The following is a 19,569-nucleotide window of genomic DNA, read 5'->3' as shown; positions in this document are numbered from 1 at the left end:
TTCTCTCTCTCTCTCTCTCTCTCTCTCTCCTGGAAACCCCCCATGGACGGAGCGCCTTAGCTCCGACCTGCTGCGCGTTCCCACGCCATGTTTATTTATGAACACCTTAAGACCAGACCGCAGGAAGCAAAAACACAAGAAGACTGAGGAGGAACAGAAGAAGATGGAGAAGAAACAAAAGGAGAAGAAGAAGAAGGAGTTAGAGAAGGGTTATTATTACGTAACTTTCAAAGATTCGGTTCTATAGGCCTATTCGCGAGTACTGCGTAAACCCGTCACCTGAAGTTGCCATTACGTAATTAGCAATAATAGCTTCCGCTACTTCTTGTGCCTCAAAGTGATGTAGATAATTACATGATAATTTTCAATTATCCAATCAAATCCTAGACTGAGTCACAAACTTTGTAATCACTAGGCAGCATAAACTTACTTTTTTTTATAATTCGCTTCGAAAATAAATCCATTTAGAGAGGTTTAACGGTTTTCCAATACGTGACAGCTTATTAGACGTATCATTACCACAAAATAATAGATGTAAAATACGGAAAACCCCATGAAACACTCGTATAAAACTCACGCTTACGAGAAGCATTGCTGTGGTCTAGATTAGGCCTAGACCAACATCGGAATGTAAGAACCACTTTCAAATTTGCTGGTTTAATTTATATTCTGCCATACTAGGCATATAGCCTAACTACCAAAAAATAATCGATATAATAAGGAAAAACTCATGAAACACTTGTAAAAACTCACAAATATAAGAAAAGCATTACTGTATTCTAGATTATAGGCTCACACCAACATTAAAAAATAAGATTCACTGTTATTATAGATAATTTCATTGATATTCCTGCAGTGTTTTTAAAACAAACTATAAAATTCACTGAGCAGTCTTTTCTTTAAACCTGATGACAAATTAAACTTCAGGTAAATAAATACACTTTAATTTATGATATCTGAATCAAATCGCATCAGGCTAACACATAGGCGTAAGCCTAACTTTTCTGAAAAATGTATAGCCTACGTTCATTCTTTACCTGAACCCTTAAGGTCTTATTAATTTAAGCAATTTGTTGAATAAGGAGATGCAATTACAATTTGATAATGGAATTATTTAAAGACAATGATTATAATGTTTTATAGGCGTGTATACAATGCATACCTACTAGCTGGACTTCAATTAAAAATCTCATTATAATCTTGATATAATGAGGAGACCTCATAAGGCTTCACTGTAATTGACAGTCACAATTCAATAAGTTTTCATAATTCACAAATATTCCTACTAAAATGAAGCAATTATTATTATTATTATTATTATTATTATTATTATTATTATTATTATTATTATTATTATTATTATTATTCTGAGCAAGTAGGCCTAATCTCGCCTGGGATTAGGTGATAACCAAGCTTTCCACCCTTTAGGGATTTTGAGCCGCTGACCAGTGATTTACCGCGTCAACGCTATCCGCTCAGCTACTGTTAACCTGGAAAAATATAGTTAAGCAAATTTACATTAAAATCCCCATCAAAATTTAAATTTAAATTCCAACAAAATTTTCATTTGAATCCCAAATAAAATCTAAAATTAATTCCCCAACAAAATTTAAATTTAAATTTGCATACCCAACAAAATTTAAATTCAAATCCCAAACAAAATTTACATTTCATTTCACAACAAAATGTAAATTTCAATCAACAAAAATTAAAACCAAATCCCAATACATTTAAAATTAAATCCCCCAAATTTCTAAATTTAAATCCCAACAACATTTTAACTGAAAGCCCAACAAAATTTAAATGAAATCCCGAAGAAAATGTGAATTTAAATTCGTAACAAAATTTAAATTTAAATTCTAACACAATTTAAAGTTAAATCCTTAACACATTTTAAATTTAAATCCCCAATAAAATTTAAGCTTAAGTCCACCAACAACAAAATTTACCTATAAATTCCCCCCAAAATTTAAATTTAAATCTCAACAAAATTGATACTTAAATCAACAACAAACTTTATATTTAAATCCCAGCAAAATTTTTATTTATATCCAAACAAAATTTAAACACTTAAACACTCGCAAAAAATTTAAATTTAAATCACCATCAAAATTGGAATTTAAATCCCCTACAAATTAAAGTTAAATACCCAACAAAATTTAAATGCAAATCCCCATCAAAGTTTAAATTGAAATTCCCATCAACATTTAAATCCCTAACTAAATTTAAATTCCCATCAAAATTTAAAGATTAATTCACCAACAACATAATCTAAATTTAAATCCACAACAAAATGTAAATATAAATCCCCAACAAGATTTACATCCAAATCCCCAAAAAATCTAAACTTAAATCCCTCAGCATAATTTAAATTCAAATCCCAAATAAAATTTAAATTTAAATACCCACCAAAATCTAAATTTAAATACCCCAAAAATTTAAATTAAAAACAAAATTTAAATGTAAATCACCAACAAAATATAAAAGTAAATCGCCACAAAAAATTTAAATTCATAAACAACAAAATTTAAATTTAAATTGCCAACAAAATCTAAATTTCAATCCCTCAAAAAATTTTAATTCAAAAACAGCAAAATTTAACTTAAATCTAAATCTAAATCCTCCAAATAAACTTACTCAAAAACTACAAAATTTAAATAGTCAATAAGATGTAAATTTAAATCCCCCAAAATTTAAATTTCAAAAACAACAAAATCCGAATTTAAATCCCATAAAAATTTAAATTTAAAACAACAAAATTTTTATTTACATCGCCAACAAAATCGAAATGTAAATCTCCGAAAAATTAAAACTCAAAAAACAACAAAATCCAAATTTAAATCCCCCAAAAATTTAAATTAAAAATCAGCAAAAGCCAAATTTAAACCCCCAACATCACACAAACATAAGCACAAGCAGGTCCGGAAAATCCCTTACGAGAACTATAAGATGTCGTACATAATCATGGCATTGCATTATAATCCCCCCTCCCTCCCCCCAACAAGTAATCCCCAATGGGATTTAAGACGGCATTAAATTAAGCTATATTGAACTGGCTGCGGTACATTATGCTTTGGAACGTCGTTCATACCTGGGCTAGCGGCGCGCACTGATTTAGTGTCTGGCTGGGATTAATGTATCAGTTGTATATTGTTCTTGGGATATAACCTATTGTGTGCTGGGGAAGAATGACTGATTTTTATCTTGAGGTCTGATTATTATTATTATTATATTATTATTATTATTATTATTATTATTATTATTATTATTATTATTATTTTCATCCAAAAACACAGCGATAGTATTTTGTAATTTTGAAGCATAATTGTATAACTATTATAAGGAATTATTATTATTATTATTATTATTATTATTATTATTATTATTATTATTATTATTATTATTATTCGGGAACAAGGAAGAATATTTTGCAGTTTATAAAGCACAATTGTAAAACATTATCGTTATTATTATCATTATTATTATTATTATTATATCAAATCATGGACCAGCTTTCAAAACAATACCGTGAGAAAATATAATAAGAATAAAAAAGAAAAACTCTAAAAAAAATCAAATGACAAAACCTCGAAAAAAAAATACAAGCCCTCCAATGCCCTCCGGCGAGAAATTGTATCAAGACCAAAATGAGGAATTAAGAGAGGAAATGAGGTCAATCGCCCTAAAAGGAAAGTGCCGTGACCTCCCCCACCTCCTCCTCCCCCTCCTCAGTCGAAAAAAAAAAATAATAATAAAAAAAAACTCCAAGAAAAGGATTTCTTTCATCGGTCGTGCAAAAAGTCGTGGAAGGCCGTGCAAAGTCAAACTTCAGAGCGAGTTTTAAAAGAGTTTTGGGGGCCTTCTCGAGGAGCGAGTTTTAAACGTTTGTCGACCTCAGTGGGGAAAGGCCTCGATCAACAACGCCGGATGGTCTAGAAGCTGATTCAATCAAAGTTGCAACTTTCTGATTGATTTGATGATTGACTGATTGAAGTTTGACCTGTCAAGCCAAGCACTGGGGCGCTTTTGCCCCGTACGGCGCTTCAGATAGTGAAGAGAGGGAGTTGGAGTGGTTGGACAGAAAAATAAAGGCGATGAAGTACAAGGTTCTAAAGGTTGAACTGGGAGGAAACATCACATTTTAACTAAGAAGTAATTGTCAGAGAAGCTGGACAGCAATATAGAGAGATCCAGAAAATGAAAGAGATGAAGTACAAGGAATTGCAATATTGAATTTAGGACAAAGGCCAAGCACTGGGACCTATGAGGTTATTCAGCAATGCAAAGGAAATTGGGAGTAAAGAAGGTCTGAAAGGTGTAACAGGAGGAAGTAAGATGGAAGAAAGATAATATGAATGGAGGTAAAGTAAAAGGAATGAAAGGGGTTGCAGCTAGGGGGCGAAGGGACGCTGCAAACACACTTTTAGTACTGCCTACAGTGCACCACGCGAGGTGCACTGATGGCACTGCCTCATGGAAAATTAAACCTTTTGATATATTGTTAAGTAAGTAATTCGTACATCACAAAAAATAACTAGGACAAACATGAATGTCACTTTCAAAACTAACATTCTTAAAATGTCACTTTCAAAACTAACACTGTTAAAATGTCACTTTCAAAACTAACATTGTTAAAATCAAACCATGTTAACGTTTAGCTGTTAAATATTTGCTATAAATTCAACTGACCCCTACAGACACATTCAGAATGAAATTATTCATAAAACACTAAAAAAAAAAGCCTGCAGCACACAAGAATATTAAATTCAAATATAACCTTGTTAAAATGAATCCCACGAAAGCTTGTAGATTTTAACTCTTATAGCTTTTAAAAATGTTATCAATTGATACTTGTACTGACAAAACGATAATAGTGAAAGATATTTCATACTAGTTTTGTAGTAATAGATAATTTATGTAGTATTTGTCAGTATTTTTATGTATCTAAATATAAACATAAAAATTCAGCAAGAATCTCGATGCGTATAGATATGGGCAGCCTTCACTGATTGCAAAAAAGGATACATATTTGCTCGATTTAAAATGGATGTTTGTAAATACTGCTCTCATTCACACAGAGGATACGTATGTGCCTCTCTCTCTCTCTCTCTCTCTCTCTCTCTCTCTCTCTCTCTCTCTCTCTCTCTCTCTCTCTCTACTGTTCTTCTCTGAGGTATTCAAACGAAAAACTGTATATCAATATACATAAAAAAATTATTATAAAAATACCATGAACAAAAACTGGGGAACTATACCATCAGAAGTCCAATCTAGATAGTAAACAAAAAGAGCAGCATAATAATAATAATAATAATAATAATAATAATAATAATAATAATAATAATAATAATAATAATAATAATAATAATAATAATAATAGCAAAAATTACTTAAATAAATAAATGAATGATCTGAAAACGCACCAATCCCCATCTGAGGTTGACATGGGCCCACCTAATACTCAAATCCCTTCTAAGTAACTTTTTTAAATATTTCACCAGAACTACTTTAGAACCGGATTACCTTCTACTCCAACAGACCACTCCTTTCCACTCCTCCTTCTTCTCCTCTTCCTCTTCCATCATTCCCACTCCTTCTGCCACTCCTTCAGGAGAACAACGGCACAACACCCCAGGCATCAGACACACTCACACACTGATCCGGGTCTTCAAACCTTAATCGGCACGAAAGTGTTCCGAAAGAATCACCCAATTTATTCAGGCCATGACAATAAAAGGCTGGCGATTACGAACTCTCATTAACCTGGCGAGAGATCACGTATTGACACTGAAAGCTTTTGGGAGACAGATAATTTTTATATTTGTTTTTGTTGACTTAAAAAAATTTTTTTTTGGTTGGAAAACAGGTAATTTTTATTGCCTTTTTTGGCTTTTTTAAAAAAATTGGCTTTCAGACAAGCTATTTTTTATCTCCCCTTTTTATGGATTAAAAAAAAAATTTTGGGGTGTCAGACAAGCTAATTCGAATGCCCTTTTTTGTATTTTTATATAATTTGGTTTGGTGTGAGACATGATTTTTATATCTATCTTTTTGGCTTTTTACAAAAATTTTTTTATGATAGACAAGCTATTTATGATGCTTCATTTTGGCTTCTTAAACAATTCTTTTGGTTACAGAAACTATTTTTAATGCAATTATTTTTCCTCTTTTTATAAAATTTGGGTTACGTAAGACAGATAATTTTTATATTTAATATTTTGACTTTTTTTTATTTTTTCTTTTTGGTGTGAGACAGGTAATTTTTAAGGCCTCTTTGGATTAAAAAAAATTTTTGGGTATCATACAAGCTATTTTCTATGCATTTTTTGGTGTGAAACAGGTAATTTTTAATGCCTTTTTTCTAGCTTTAATTTTTTTTTTCGTGTCAGACATGTAATTCTGAATAACTTTTTTTGGCTTTCTTGACATTTTTGCGTGTCAGACAAGTTATTCTGAATACCTTTTTAAAAAATCTTTAATGTATCAGACCAGCAAATTTTAATACCTTTTCTCAGCGTTTTAAAAATCTTTTTGGGTATAAGACAAACTATGTTTAATGCCCTTTTGGGCTTTTAAAAAGATTTTTGGGTGTCAAACAAGCTCTTTTAATGCTTTTTAAATTTTTTTGGGGTGCTAAATAAGCTATTTTTAATGCCTTCTTGAATAATTTGTTGGGTATCAGAGAGCTGTTTTATAATACCTTGTCCTCAGCTTTTGAAAAAAAAATTTGGGGTGTCAAACAAGCTATTTTTAATGCCTTTTATATGACGTTTCTTAACATTTTTTAGGTGTCAGACAAACTACTTTTAATGTCTTTTTTGGGGGTTTTTAAATTTTTTTTTTTTTGGGGGTGACAGGCAAACTGCTGTTTTTAATGCCTTTTTCTGGATTTTTAACAGTTTTTGGGTGTCAGATAAGTCACTTTTAATGTTTTTTTTTGCTTTCTAAAAACTTTTTTGGGTGTCAGACAAGCTATTTTTAATTCCTTTATTTGCTTTTTAGATTTATTTTGTTATCAGACAAATTATTATTAATACCTTCTTTTACGTTTTAGACATTTTTATTTTTGTTGTGAGACAGGTGATTTTTAATTCCACTTATTTTTGGCCTTTTTAAACATTTTTGGGTGTCAGACAAGATATTTTCAATGTCTTCTTTGGACCTGTAAACAATGTGTTGGGTGTCACACAAGCTATTTTTAATGCCTTTTTTGGTTTAAAAAAAGTTTTGAGTGTCAGGCAAGCTATTTTTAATGCCTTTTAAAAAATTTTTTGGTGGGCCAGACAGCTGTTTTTAATGCTTTCTATTTGGCTTTTAAAAACTTTTTTTGTGTCAAGCAAGCTTTTTTAATACCTTTCTTTTAGTTTTCAGAAATGTTTTTGGAATACTAGACAAACTATTACTATTTTAAATGGATTTTTAAACATTCTTTGGTGTAAGACTAGCTACTTTTAATGCTTTACGTAATAAAAATTTTAATTCCCTTTTTTTTTGCCTTTTTAAACATTTTTTGGGGTGTCAGACAAAGCTATTTTTAATGCCTTTGGTTTTCGCTTTCCAAAACTTTTTTGGGTGTCAGACAAGCTATTTTTAATTCTCCTTTACTGGGGCTATTTTTTTTTTTTTTTGAGGGGGGGAGTTATGTGGGTCGTAACAAATACCAACCCCCACCTCCCTTTTTCCGGTGGGAAGACGCCACGCTGCTAGAAAAAGACCAATTATCTTGGAACGAGACGACTGGACAGAGAGAGAGAGAGAGAGAGAGAGAGAGAGAGAGAGAGAGAGAGAGAGAGAGATTTCGGAAAGTCTTGACAGGACGGGCGATATGAGATATACGCAGCAGCATGAAGCGAGTTACTCTACTTCGTTCCCAAGAAGAAGAAGAAGAAGAAAGAGGAGGAGGAAGAGGGAGAAGAAGGAAGTGGGAGAAAAAGAGGAACTGGGATATTACGTTCTTGAGTTGAAAACATACAGTATATATATATATATATATATATATATATATATATATATATATATATATATATATATATATATATATAGACATAGACAGATAGATAGATAGACAGATAGATAGACAGATACACAGACAGACAGACAGATAGGTAAATAGACAAACAAAGGTCTAGGCAATATACAACGAACTTTAACTACTCGGTTCATTTGTAATTTAAGAGTAATTTTATCTCTGAAAACTTGAAGAAATCGTGTGTGTATATATATGTGTATATATATATATATATATATATATATATATATATATATATATATATATATATATAATCAACAGCTTCCTACAACTAGAAAACTCTACGGGACTCCCGTTACCCAGATCATTATATTAACAAGCATTCAAATAAAGTTGAATTCATTTCTTCCCGGAACCTCTGCACAGCTGGTTCCATTCTCTCCCAATTAGCAAAAATTTCACCTCATTACCTCATTTCTTTTCCCTCCAAGTCCAGGTGTTGTTTAATTGAACTTAATATATATACAGTTTTAAAAATGTGTTTAGATATATTTACAGTATATACATGTATGGTATATGTGCGTGTGTGTGTATATATGTACGTATAAATGTACAGGCTATATATATACATATATATATAGCCTATATATGTGTGTGTGTGTAGATTAGACATTAACACAGGTACACTATATATGTATATAAACAAACAAGCAATAACACATAGAAAACAACACCTAGGCCTAAGTACAGACTCCTCACCTTTCGAACAGGTGCACAAATCTGATCAGATAAAGGGGAACTATAGTGCTTGTCTGTCCGGGTCTCCAGGTCTGTTAAGGCCCTACATTATTAACGTGGTATGATATATGTGTATTTGTATATTTTACATTTTTGTGTGTGTAACATGTACATATAGCCTGCTTTTTGAAATACAATTTAGGCCTATATCGTAGGATTTGTTAAAGTATATTTTTGGTAATAAGTATTAAGCATTATTGTTAACGAGATATGAAATATGTGTGTTCGTATATTTAATTTGTCTGTGTGTATTACGTATGGTAAATTAATGATTTTAACTTAACATATAAGCAACGTTATAAAATAATATTAAAGCCTATATCCCCCAATTTTTAAAAAAATATTTCGGTGCGGTAATAATTAAAATATAATTGTTGCAAACATTAAAGTAGAAAATGCATTGCAAAATATGATGCACGTGGCTTAGGTACGTTGAAATTTAAAAAAAAAATAAACATACCACCTATATAGGCCTAAGTAACACTTGACAGCCTAATGTAAAAATTAAGTCTTTTGGTCTAGCACTTACCTTAATATCTTTCGAGGACGAGAATCTCGAAGGTAAGGAATCCACTAGTCCTTTTATATACAAACTTGAGCAGGTTTTTTTTTCTAAATCAGTAAAATAAAAAAAAATTGCACCGTTGTGAGACTAGGCCTAATAATCCTACTACCAATAGCGTTATGATACTACTTAACTGATTAGTTTATAAACAAGCGTTGATCTCAAACGGATTTATTTATTGGGGTTTTCAGATAATCACGAGACCTATAACAACCAAATTTGAACACAATGTTATCTATTTAAAAAAATCTGTTTGTAATTTAAACTTGATTAAGCCTTTTCAGTAATGATTTTCGTTATTAGTAATATTTCATAAATCCTTTTAATTTCCTTGTATTTCACAACATACTTCCCACAATCGCTGAACAATTACGCGCCAATTAATCCAGTTATTAACGAACGTGAGAGAGAAAGTGTGAGAGTGAGCGAGTGAGAGAGAGAGAGAGAGAGCAAGCGAGCGAGCGCGCTGTGCGAGCGGTACGCGGGAGGACGCAAATTACACACACCCTTTCACACTGACGGCCGAAGCCACACTGATTCCCCATCGCCCCCAACCAACGGTCACCACCACCACTACGGTGAGTGTCTGTGTGTCTCTCTCTCTCTCTCTCTCTCTTGCTTCCGTCCAGCTGTTTGCATTCTCTCTCTCTCTCTCTCTCTCTCTCTCTCTCTATATATATATATATATATATATATATACAATTTCCTGGAACATTGCATACAGGAAACAACGCCGGAGAATTATTTAATTTTTAAAGAATGGCGCCATCGGAAGTTGATCTTCATCTTTTGCCCGGCAAACGAGATCCTTTCTCTCTCTCTCTCTCTCTCTCTCTCTCTCTCTCTCTCTCTCTCTCTTCCTATTTATTTATCCATTGCCCTGGAACATCGTACGCAGGAAACAACGCCAGAGAATCATTTAATTAAAAAAAAATGGCAACATCGCAACTCGATCTTCATACTTTATTGTTAGGGTAAAAGAGATCGTCTGTCACTTTTCTTCGTCATCCCGTTCTGGTAAAGGAAAGCAGGACCTCACTCGTTTCCACATTTATGTAAGTATTTCCTGCGCTTAAGGCTTGACAAAGCGGAATACGGGACATTATTAAACGGTCATTTTATATTTCGTTACATACAGCATTGCGAAACGCTTAGATATTAAGCAAATGAGCTGGAAAACTGCGTAAGTATTTACAAAATTTTTACTTAATATTCACTGGAACCGTAGTCATAAAACCCAGCCATTTTTTAGGTCTGACATGAAAGGTCAAACATGGCATTAGTTTTACCGGATTTTTTTTTATACGAATAAAGTTCATTTTCATTCAGTCATTTGGCGTCTTTTACGTTGATGAAATTCCCTTTCAGATTGATTGCCAGCCTGACAATACTACTTAACGATTGGTTTGTATTGTGATTCAATCATTTGCTTAATACCAGGCGAATGGATTGTCTCTCAAATGCTATGTTTATTTATGATTAATATTCGTTATTCTTCAGAAATTTTGTTTTTTTATTTCTTTTTATTAAATCACTCCCAGTCGAAACCGCTTCCAGTCAAAGATTACCCCTAGTCAGGTCAGGTCAACCCTTCGTATCTCATTATTTTTCGTACTACTTTTTAAAATATACTTTTATTAAACTCCACTCCAAATCGAATCCCCTTCAAGTTAAACATCAGCCCTGGTGAGGTCAGAGGGCAGGCCAGGTCAGGTCAACCCTTCTTGTTCTCATTTATTTTTTAAATTTCTTTTTATTAAATTCCACTCCCAATCAAAACCTTTTCCCGTGAAAAATTAGCCCTGGTCAGATCAAGTCAGGTCAAACGAGGTGAATTCCAAGAATCTCATTAATTTTTTTTATTTTTTCAGTTATGTCAAATATTTTTCTTTTTTTTAGTTGAACTACACTCCCAATCGAAACCCATTCCAGTCAAAGATTACCCCTATTCAGATCAGGGGTCATGTCAGGTCAGGTCAGGTCAACCATTCGATTCTCAATATTTTTTTAAATTTTTTTATTTAACTCCACTTTGAATTGTCCCATTAATTTTTTTTTTATTTTTCATTTTCTTTTTATTAAACTCCTCTTTCAATTTCATCCTAATGGGAAGATAATCAAAGCTCGCATCTGCTGTTAGGAAGAAAACTCCTATTTCTTGTCCTCCCAGGCCCACTAATATGTAGTTATTATAATGACTGCGGTCATCTGAATTCATTTTGCGTGTAACTTATTCTACGACCTGACCGCGAGGGACACCTGCGTGTGATGAAAAAGTCAGTGGAGTTGAGAAAGACTCTCTCTCTCTCTCTCTCTCTCTCTCTCTCATCGAAAAATTGACGAACAAATAAAAGGGGGTCTGTTAAATTTTTCTCGTAGCTACAAACTTTCCATTTCATCTCTCTCTCTCTCTCTCTCTCTCTCTCTCTCTCTCTCTCTCTCTCTCTCTCTCTCTCTCTCATACGGTCCGTCCCACAATAAGAAAAACCATTGGACTAAAACCTGGACTGTTAAACCGACGTCGTAACTAGAAACTCTCTCTCTCTCTCTCTCTCTCTCTCTCTCTCTCTCTCTCTCTCTCTCTCTCTCTCTCTCTCTCTCTCTCATTTAAGACCTTCTTTTCACTCCTGAATTAAAAAACCAAAGAAAAAACTATTCTTTTAAATCTGGCTGGTAACCAAAACTTCTCTCTCTCTCTCTCTCTCTCTCTCTCTCTCTCATTTAAGCCCTTTTGCTCAATCCTGAAATAAACAAAAACCAATGGAAAAAACCGTTCTTTTAAAATCTTCCTGTTAACCACAAACCCTCTCTCTCTCTCTCTCTCTCTCTCTCTCATTCAAGACCTTATGTTCACTCCTGAAATGAGAAAAAACCGTTCTTTTAAAATCCTGTTGACCGCAAACCCTCTCTCTCTCTCTCTCTCTCTCTCTCTCTCTCTCTCTCTCTCTCTCTCTCTCTCAATCAAGAGCTTTTGCTCACTTCTAAAATAATAAAAAACAATGAAAAACTGTTTTTTAAACCGTTCTTTTAAATCTTCCATTTAACACATACCCTCTCTCTCTCTCTCTCTCTCTCTCTCTCTCTCTCTCTCTCTCTCTGTCTTATTCAAGACCTTTTGCTCACTCCTGAAATAAGAAAGAAATGAAAAAAAAAACGTTTTTTAAACCGATCTTTTAAATCTTCCACTTAATCACAAACACCCTCTCTCTCTCTCTCTCTCTCTCTCTCTCTCTCTCTCTCTCTCTCTCTCTCTCTCTCATTGAAGACCTTTTGCTCGCTCTAAAATAAAAAGGAAATTAAAAAACCCGTTTTTCAAACCGATCTTTTAAATCTTCCATTTAATCACAAACACCCCTCTCTCTCTCTCTCTCTCTCTCTCTCTCTCTCTCTCTCTCTCTCTCTCTCTCTCTCATTCAAGACCTTTTGCTCACTCCCGAAATAAAGAAGAAATTAAAAAAAACGTTCTTTTCAATCTCCCCTTTAACCACAAACTCTCATTTTCTTCATCATGAATCATCTCATCTTCAGAGATGAATTGCATGAAAAGATGAGTCATCGGGATTGACGAGTGGGCGATGAGTATCGTAGAAGATACTGATGATAATTCATCTCCCGGACAAAGAGACTCCAAGGGTGTTTTAGCAGTTTCTAGAAGGAAAGAAGGAGAAGGAGAAGAAGAAGAAAGATTATGCCTAAGGGTGTATTGTGATTTGTTTGATGAAGTGGGTATTCTTAATGCGTATCTGTAATGGATATTTGTAATGGGTATTTTTAATTGTATATTTAATGGGAGTTGAAGCTTTGATTAATAATAATAATAATAATAATAATAATAATAATAATAATAATAATAATAATAATAATAATAATAATAATACTGCGCACATAGTGAGAAAAGTGATGGACTCCTAAGGAGGCAGGATGCAACCCGGAACCCCGCACTATAAATACCACCCAGTCGAATAAGATGGTTGAGATAGACAAAAAAAATAAATAAATAAATAGAAATAAAATAAAAATTTAAAAATTATATTAACTATAATGATTATTATTATTACCATTAATGGAGTTGTTTTGCTTGTCATATTTTGTTGTTGCACCAACCTGAAAAGACAAAATCAGCTGACCATTATTTTTTGTCAACTTGAGTTGTCTTAATATCTCTTATTAATTCTGGAAAATGACTTGCTGCTATGTCAAAATTATATATAAGCATAATATTCTCACACACAAAAAATCCCATTAGGAGGATAAATGCCGTCAGTGCACCTCGCATGGGACACTGTAGCCATTCATGTGATGGCAACTTCCAATTCAAAATGCCTACGGAGATTTGTGGCCAAAAAATGGTCAAATAGAGATTCTTACCTAACATTTATTTCCCAATTTGTTTCGTTCATTTGTAGTTTTCTGAAAGGAAAACTATTGTGCCGGCTTTGTCTGTCCGTCCGCACTGCATTCTGTCCGCCCTCAGATCTTAAAAACTACTGAGGAGGCTAGAGGGCTGCAAATTGGTATGTTGGTCATCCAACCACCAGTCAACAAACATACCAAATTGCAGCCCTCTAGCCTCAGTAGTTTTTATTTTATCGAAGGTTAAAGTTAGCCATAATCGTGCACCTGGCAGCGATATAGACTAGGCCACCACCGGGACGTGGTTAAAGTTTCATGGGCACGGCTCCTACAGTATTATACCGAGACCACCGTAAGACAGATCTATTTTCGGTGGCCTTGATTATACGCTGTACAGAAACTTCGGCGCATTTTTACTTGTTATCTCCTGTTTTTTTTTTTTTTTTTTTTTTTTTTATTTTGTTAAGTCAATTTTATAAAGTCGTTTGAACGGGGGCCTGAACGTTCGCCTTTGATGTACCTCTGAACGGTCGATTTAGCTTCGACCCGTCAATTTACGAAGCGTTTTATTTTCATTTTCGTCCCATCGATTTTATTACTTAGGCCTAGTTTGCGTCCGCAAGAGATGTGTGGCTTTGATGCACTGGACCTTTCTGGCTTCATTGTGGCTTCGTTTTGGCTTCATTTTTTGTTTGTTTGGGCAATTTAGCAATTGCGTTTTTTCGTTTTGAAATGACAAAGCTGTATTTAACTGTTTGCATGCACGATAGTTGCCTGTATTGAATAAGATATGTCAGCATACACACACACACACAAACACACACACACACACACACACACACACACATATATATATATATATATATATATATATATATATATATATATATATATATATATATATATATATACATATATATATATATATATATATATATATATATATATATATATATATATATATATATATATATATATATATATATATATATATATATATATATATATATATATATATATATATATTCATCCTTCACAGATTTTTAAGCTTCCAAAATGAAAGGAGAATATGCATTGTGTATATACTGATATATATATATATTTATTTATTTATAGAAAATATATGCCTATATATATATATATATATATATATATATCTCTATAATCATATACGTATATACATAAATATTCTCCTGTCATTTTAGAAGCTTAAAAACCGTCGAGGGATGAATAAAATTAACATAAAACGAAGGAGGAAATGAACAACGTTCTGAGAAAATTAATTCAGCTTCAAATAATACGAAACGACGTTCACTCAAATGCGGATATTTAACTGTTCAGAAAAAAAAATATTGGAACCTGATCTAAAAATCTTTCGTGATCAGAGAACCGAGCGAAAAGATATGAATGCGGATCGGAATATAAATAAGAAAAATGTGTTCATGTAAATATAATGCAAAAATTACTGAATGATTTTGCTCGAAGAGTCAGTAATAGAGAGATTATATTACACGCTGACATGAATATAAAAATTAAGTATTTTAACGTTATGAATAGTTCAATATATTTCAGAATATAGAATGATGTTTTCCATAATTTTAAAAAATAACTAGAATATTATCCAGTGATAACGATAAAATAAAGAGGTATGTAAATGTTTGATTAGTAAAAGATTACTTTTCCGTATTTTCAGAAGAGTATGGCAAGGCTTAAATGGGGTGAAGGTGAGAATAGGTACTCACATAAGATTAAATATATCCACAACAATATAAAATGACTGAGGTGGTTTAAACATGTTATGGGAATGGGAGCTTACATATAATCAGATAAGTCCATTTTTCACATTACCCATTTAAAAGTGATAGATGCCTGGATGTTTGAGAATGAGGAGAGAAACAGGATGATCAGGAACAACGTCCCGCGCTTTCACAATGACCCTGGTGGCTGTAACGCCAAGATGCCTTACCATCAACCAATCAGTCAGTCAATCCATTCATTCAGGTCTTCAGTCTGACTCTAAATAAAACCCAATCTTGTACCATCTATCATTTCTACAAATCTATTCTATCGTTTTTCTTAATCCTTCGTTTCTCTCGTTCTATCTTCTTCCAGTCATTCCATCCATCTATATTTCTCTTATTCCACCCATCTATCTTTTATTATTCCATTCCTTCTATTTCTTTATTCACGCCCTTTTCTAGAGGGAGGTTAAAAGATCAACTACTAAATTGGACTTCTCCATATAATGGATGGCTAGGGTTGAAGTGTCTTCCGTCTTCTTAATCGCTGGCATTTGTTGGTCTTTCTTCCAGAGAGAGAGAGAGAGAGAGAGAGAGAGAGAGAGAGAGAGAGAGAGAGAGAGAGAGAGAGAGAGAATCCGATTACCATTCCGTCGCCCAGAGAAGCAGAAAAGAGAGAGTCTTCTTATAATTCCAATTGCAGAGTAAATGAGAGAGAGAGAGAGAGAGAGAGAGAGAGAGAGAGAGAGAGAGAGAGAGAGAGAGAGAGAGAGTCTGTTCATCATTCTATCCCCCACATAGAGAGAGAGAGAGAGAGAGAGAGAGACAGAGAGCTGATTACCTTTCTTTATTCCAGAGTGAAAGAGAGAGTCTGAGTATCATTCTGTCTCCCAAATAGAGAGAGAGAGAGAGAGAGAGAGTTAGTTTCCTTCTCATTCAAAATTGCAGAGTAAATAAGAAAGACTCTCCTTATCATTCTATCTTCCAGAGAGAGAGAGAGAGAGAGAGAGAGAGAGAGAGAGAGAGAGAGAGAGAGAGAGTTTCTGAGTCTGTGTGTGTATGTGAGACGCACCAGCCAAGGTAGAATTGATTTAGCAAAGGGGAAACAGTATCAAGTTCTCTGTTCTCTCTCTCTCTCTCTCTCTCCATCCATCCATCCAGGGGGGAATTCTGGAAATTGCTGCCTGGAACTTTGCTCTCCAGTAAGTCGTCCGGGCAGCTGTCATTCACTCTGATGGCAAAAAAACAAGGGTATAAAAGATTGACATGGAAAACAAAAAGGGGAAAACAAAAGTGTACTGTGGTAATAAACGTAGGCTAGTGTTTATCTGCAGTTAGGATACACACACACACACACACACACACATATATATATATATATATATATATATATATATATATATATATATGTATATATATGTATATATATATGATTTTTTAATGTACATATGTTAAATTTGCTAATGTTATTTTTTTTAATGGACTAAGCAATATTTCAACCGATTGTTTGTAAATGACCTGAGACATCTCTGTCTGTCTGTCTGTCTGTCTGTCTGTCTGTCTGTCTCTCTCTCTCTCTCTCTCTCTCTCTCTCTCTCTCTCTCTCTCTCTCTTATTTTGTGCTTCATGCCTCTAAATAAGGCATAATATTTTAAAACTTGATTTGAATCTCTCTCTCTCTCTCTCTCTCTAAATCTCTCTCTCTCTCTTGAGTCTCTGTCTGTCCGTCCGTCTCTCTCTCTCTCCTCCCTGAGTCTCTGTCAGTCTGTCTGTCTCTCTGTCTCTTATTTTGTGCTTCATGCCTCGAAATATACCATATTTAAAAACTTGATTTTAACCTCTCTCTCTCTCTCTCTCTCGTGAAACACAAATAAAAAAAAAAAAACAGAACCACTCACATCTGCCCTATTCGACCAACGCCCCTTAACGCCCTTCTGTGGTTCCTGACGGAGGCTTCAGGAGTCTCCACAGATCTGAGTCTTCTTCTTCTTCTTCTTCTTCTTCTTCTTCTTCTTCGCGTTACGAGGCTTCGAGACCAGACCCGAAAACAGACTCACCTCCGCCCCCACCCTCTCTAAGCCCAGGGGGTCTTCTTCGTTCCAGCACCGGTTTCCAGGAGGGAGACGAATGACCGTAAAGGATTGTCACTCTCGACCTTTGCTGTTTACTTGATTATGCTCTCTCTTTTTTTTTATTTTTTTGCTTGTTTTTCCTGTATCTTTTGGAAGTTTTTTTTATTTTTAGATTTAATGTAAGTTATTTTTTGTCTATGTACAGTGTCTGGTATTTTAATAATTGGTGTTTACAAGAGAGAAGAAATCATAAGAGTGGTTCGTTACTCATTCCCCTGTTAATCGAACATAATGACAAAGAAACCTTTTTTCCTAACACTGATAAGACCAATAAAGGTCTAAAAAAAAAAGTTCCAAATGTATTTTAGAAGCTCTGAAAACCCTTTATTTCTATTTTCAAGTTTTGAGTACAATGATAAGGTAAAGTTTTCTCCATAATATTCATGAGATTAAGAAAAATACAAAATCTTAAGACGGTTTTCAGAAAAATTGACAAACATTTTTTCTATTCTAGCATGTTTCTCTGAGCAACTGAAAAATGTTTCTTCCTATTTTGACAGGTTTTTCTTTAAGTTTCCCTCATTTAAAAACTGCATTCACTTTCTGCGAGTTCAAATACTCCATTGTTTCCCCAAAATAATTCGTGAATGGCGTCACTGCAAAGTTCTAATCTCCTCTCTTAGCTGACATTATTCCTTAATCTACAAATTAGGGTCACAGAACTTAGCTGACGTTACGTCTCCCAAACAGACAGGTGTCATTTTTCTGATTACGAACGCAGACTTGGCAACATTCTAAGGAATTATTCATCACTTGTTTCCCAAGTAATTATTACTTGTTCCCCGCTTCTCGGGCAGTGTTTTCTTGCGAGTATTTTTCATTTTTCATTCAAATAGCAAGGATTTTTTCGTGATCAACTGGACTTTCCCTTCAAAAGGATAGAATACAGTCTGTTGTGAAGCAATTGAATGATATTCACGCAAAATTATTTAAGTGAACTTTCTCGTTCAAATGACAGTCGTAGGCAAAAATTGGTCAAAATAACAAGGCTATAGCCTTAGGATTTTTTGGGGGTTTGTCTGGATCAAATACCGTCAGTTGAAAAGCAATTGTCGAACATGCAGACAAAATTGCAATATATTGACATTTGCTTGCAAGAAACCTTGAAATTCAGAATTGACACGTAGGATAACTGGCAACAAAGAGTCCTTTGTATGAAGGATCCCGCCCACATCCAGGAAGGAACCTTGAAATCAAAAAGGACACATGGAACACCTGTAACAAAGAGTCCTCTGCATGAAGGATCTTGCTTGTATTAATTCCAGAAAGGACCCCTCCAATTCCAAAAGGACATATGGAACACTGTCAAACAAGAGTCCTTTAATACTCGAAAGGAACCTTGAAATTCAACAGTGAATGCTATCAACAAAGAATCATTTGCGCGAAGGAATCGACTATATTAATACTGGAAAGGAACGTTGAAATTCAAAGAGTCCTTTGCATGAAGGATCTCGCCTATAATAGTACTGGAAAGGTACCTTGAAATTCAAAGAGTCCTTTGCATGAAGGATCCCACCCATATTAATGATAAAAAGGAACCTTGAAATTCAAAGAGTCCTTTGCATGAAGGATCCCACCCATATTTAATGATAAAAAGGAACCTTGAAATTCAAAGAGTCCTTTGCATGAAGGATCCCACCCATATTAATGATAAAAAGGAACTTTGAAATTCAAAAATGACACATGGAATACTATGCACATTTTTCCAGGGAGCGTCATAGGCCTTTCTCTCCAGAGAACTGGAATACTAGACTATTCCTGGAGAGGAACTTTGAAATTCAAAAATGACACATGGAATACTACCACCTTTTTTTCCAGGGGGCGTCGTAGGCCTCTCTCTCCAGAGGGACCTGGAATTCCAGGCTACTCCTCCTTCCAGATGGAAGTGTCAGACCAAGTTACCAAGTCTGATTTCCTATCCAGGGCGCCTGCGGCTGACATATAATTTCTCCCGCTGTCCCCGAAGACAGTCGCATAAATTCAGATGCCTTGAGGAAAGTTCATGAAACCTGA

At 34.0% G+C, this 19,569-nt stretch overlaps 1 protein-coding gene across 3 annotated transcripts in view; it reads right to left on the bottom strand.

The window, feature by feature from the left end:
• LOC136825386 (irregular chiasm C-roughest protein-like) overlaps positions 1 to 9,867 on the bottom strand; it is a 265,139-nt gene extending 255,272 nt beyond the window's left edge. For all 3 annotated transcript variants that reach the window (XM_067081668.1, XM_067081667.1, XM_067081666.1), the window contains exon 1: positions 9,297 to 9,867. The gene's annotated coding sequence lies outside the window, so the exon portion shown is untranslated. The remainder of the gene's footprint in view (positions 1 to 9,296) is intronic.
• Positions 9,868 to 19,569: the final 9,702 nt, after the last annotated feature.

Source organism: Macrobrachium rosenbergii, chromosome 37 (genome assembly GCF_040412425.1).
Source record: "Macrobrachium rosenbergii isolate ZJJX-2024 chromosome 37, ASM4041242v1, whole genome shotgun sequence".
Taxonomy (NCBI): domain Eukaryota; kingdom Metazoa; phylum Arthropoda; class Malacostraca; order Decapoda; family Palaemonidae; genus Macrobrachium; species Macrobrachium rosenbergii.
The sequence above is the reverse complement of the archived record's forward strand: the minus strand, read 5'-3'. Positions and strand labels throughout refer to the sequence as shown.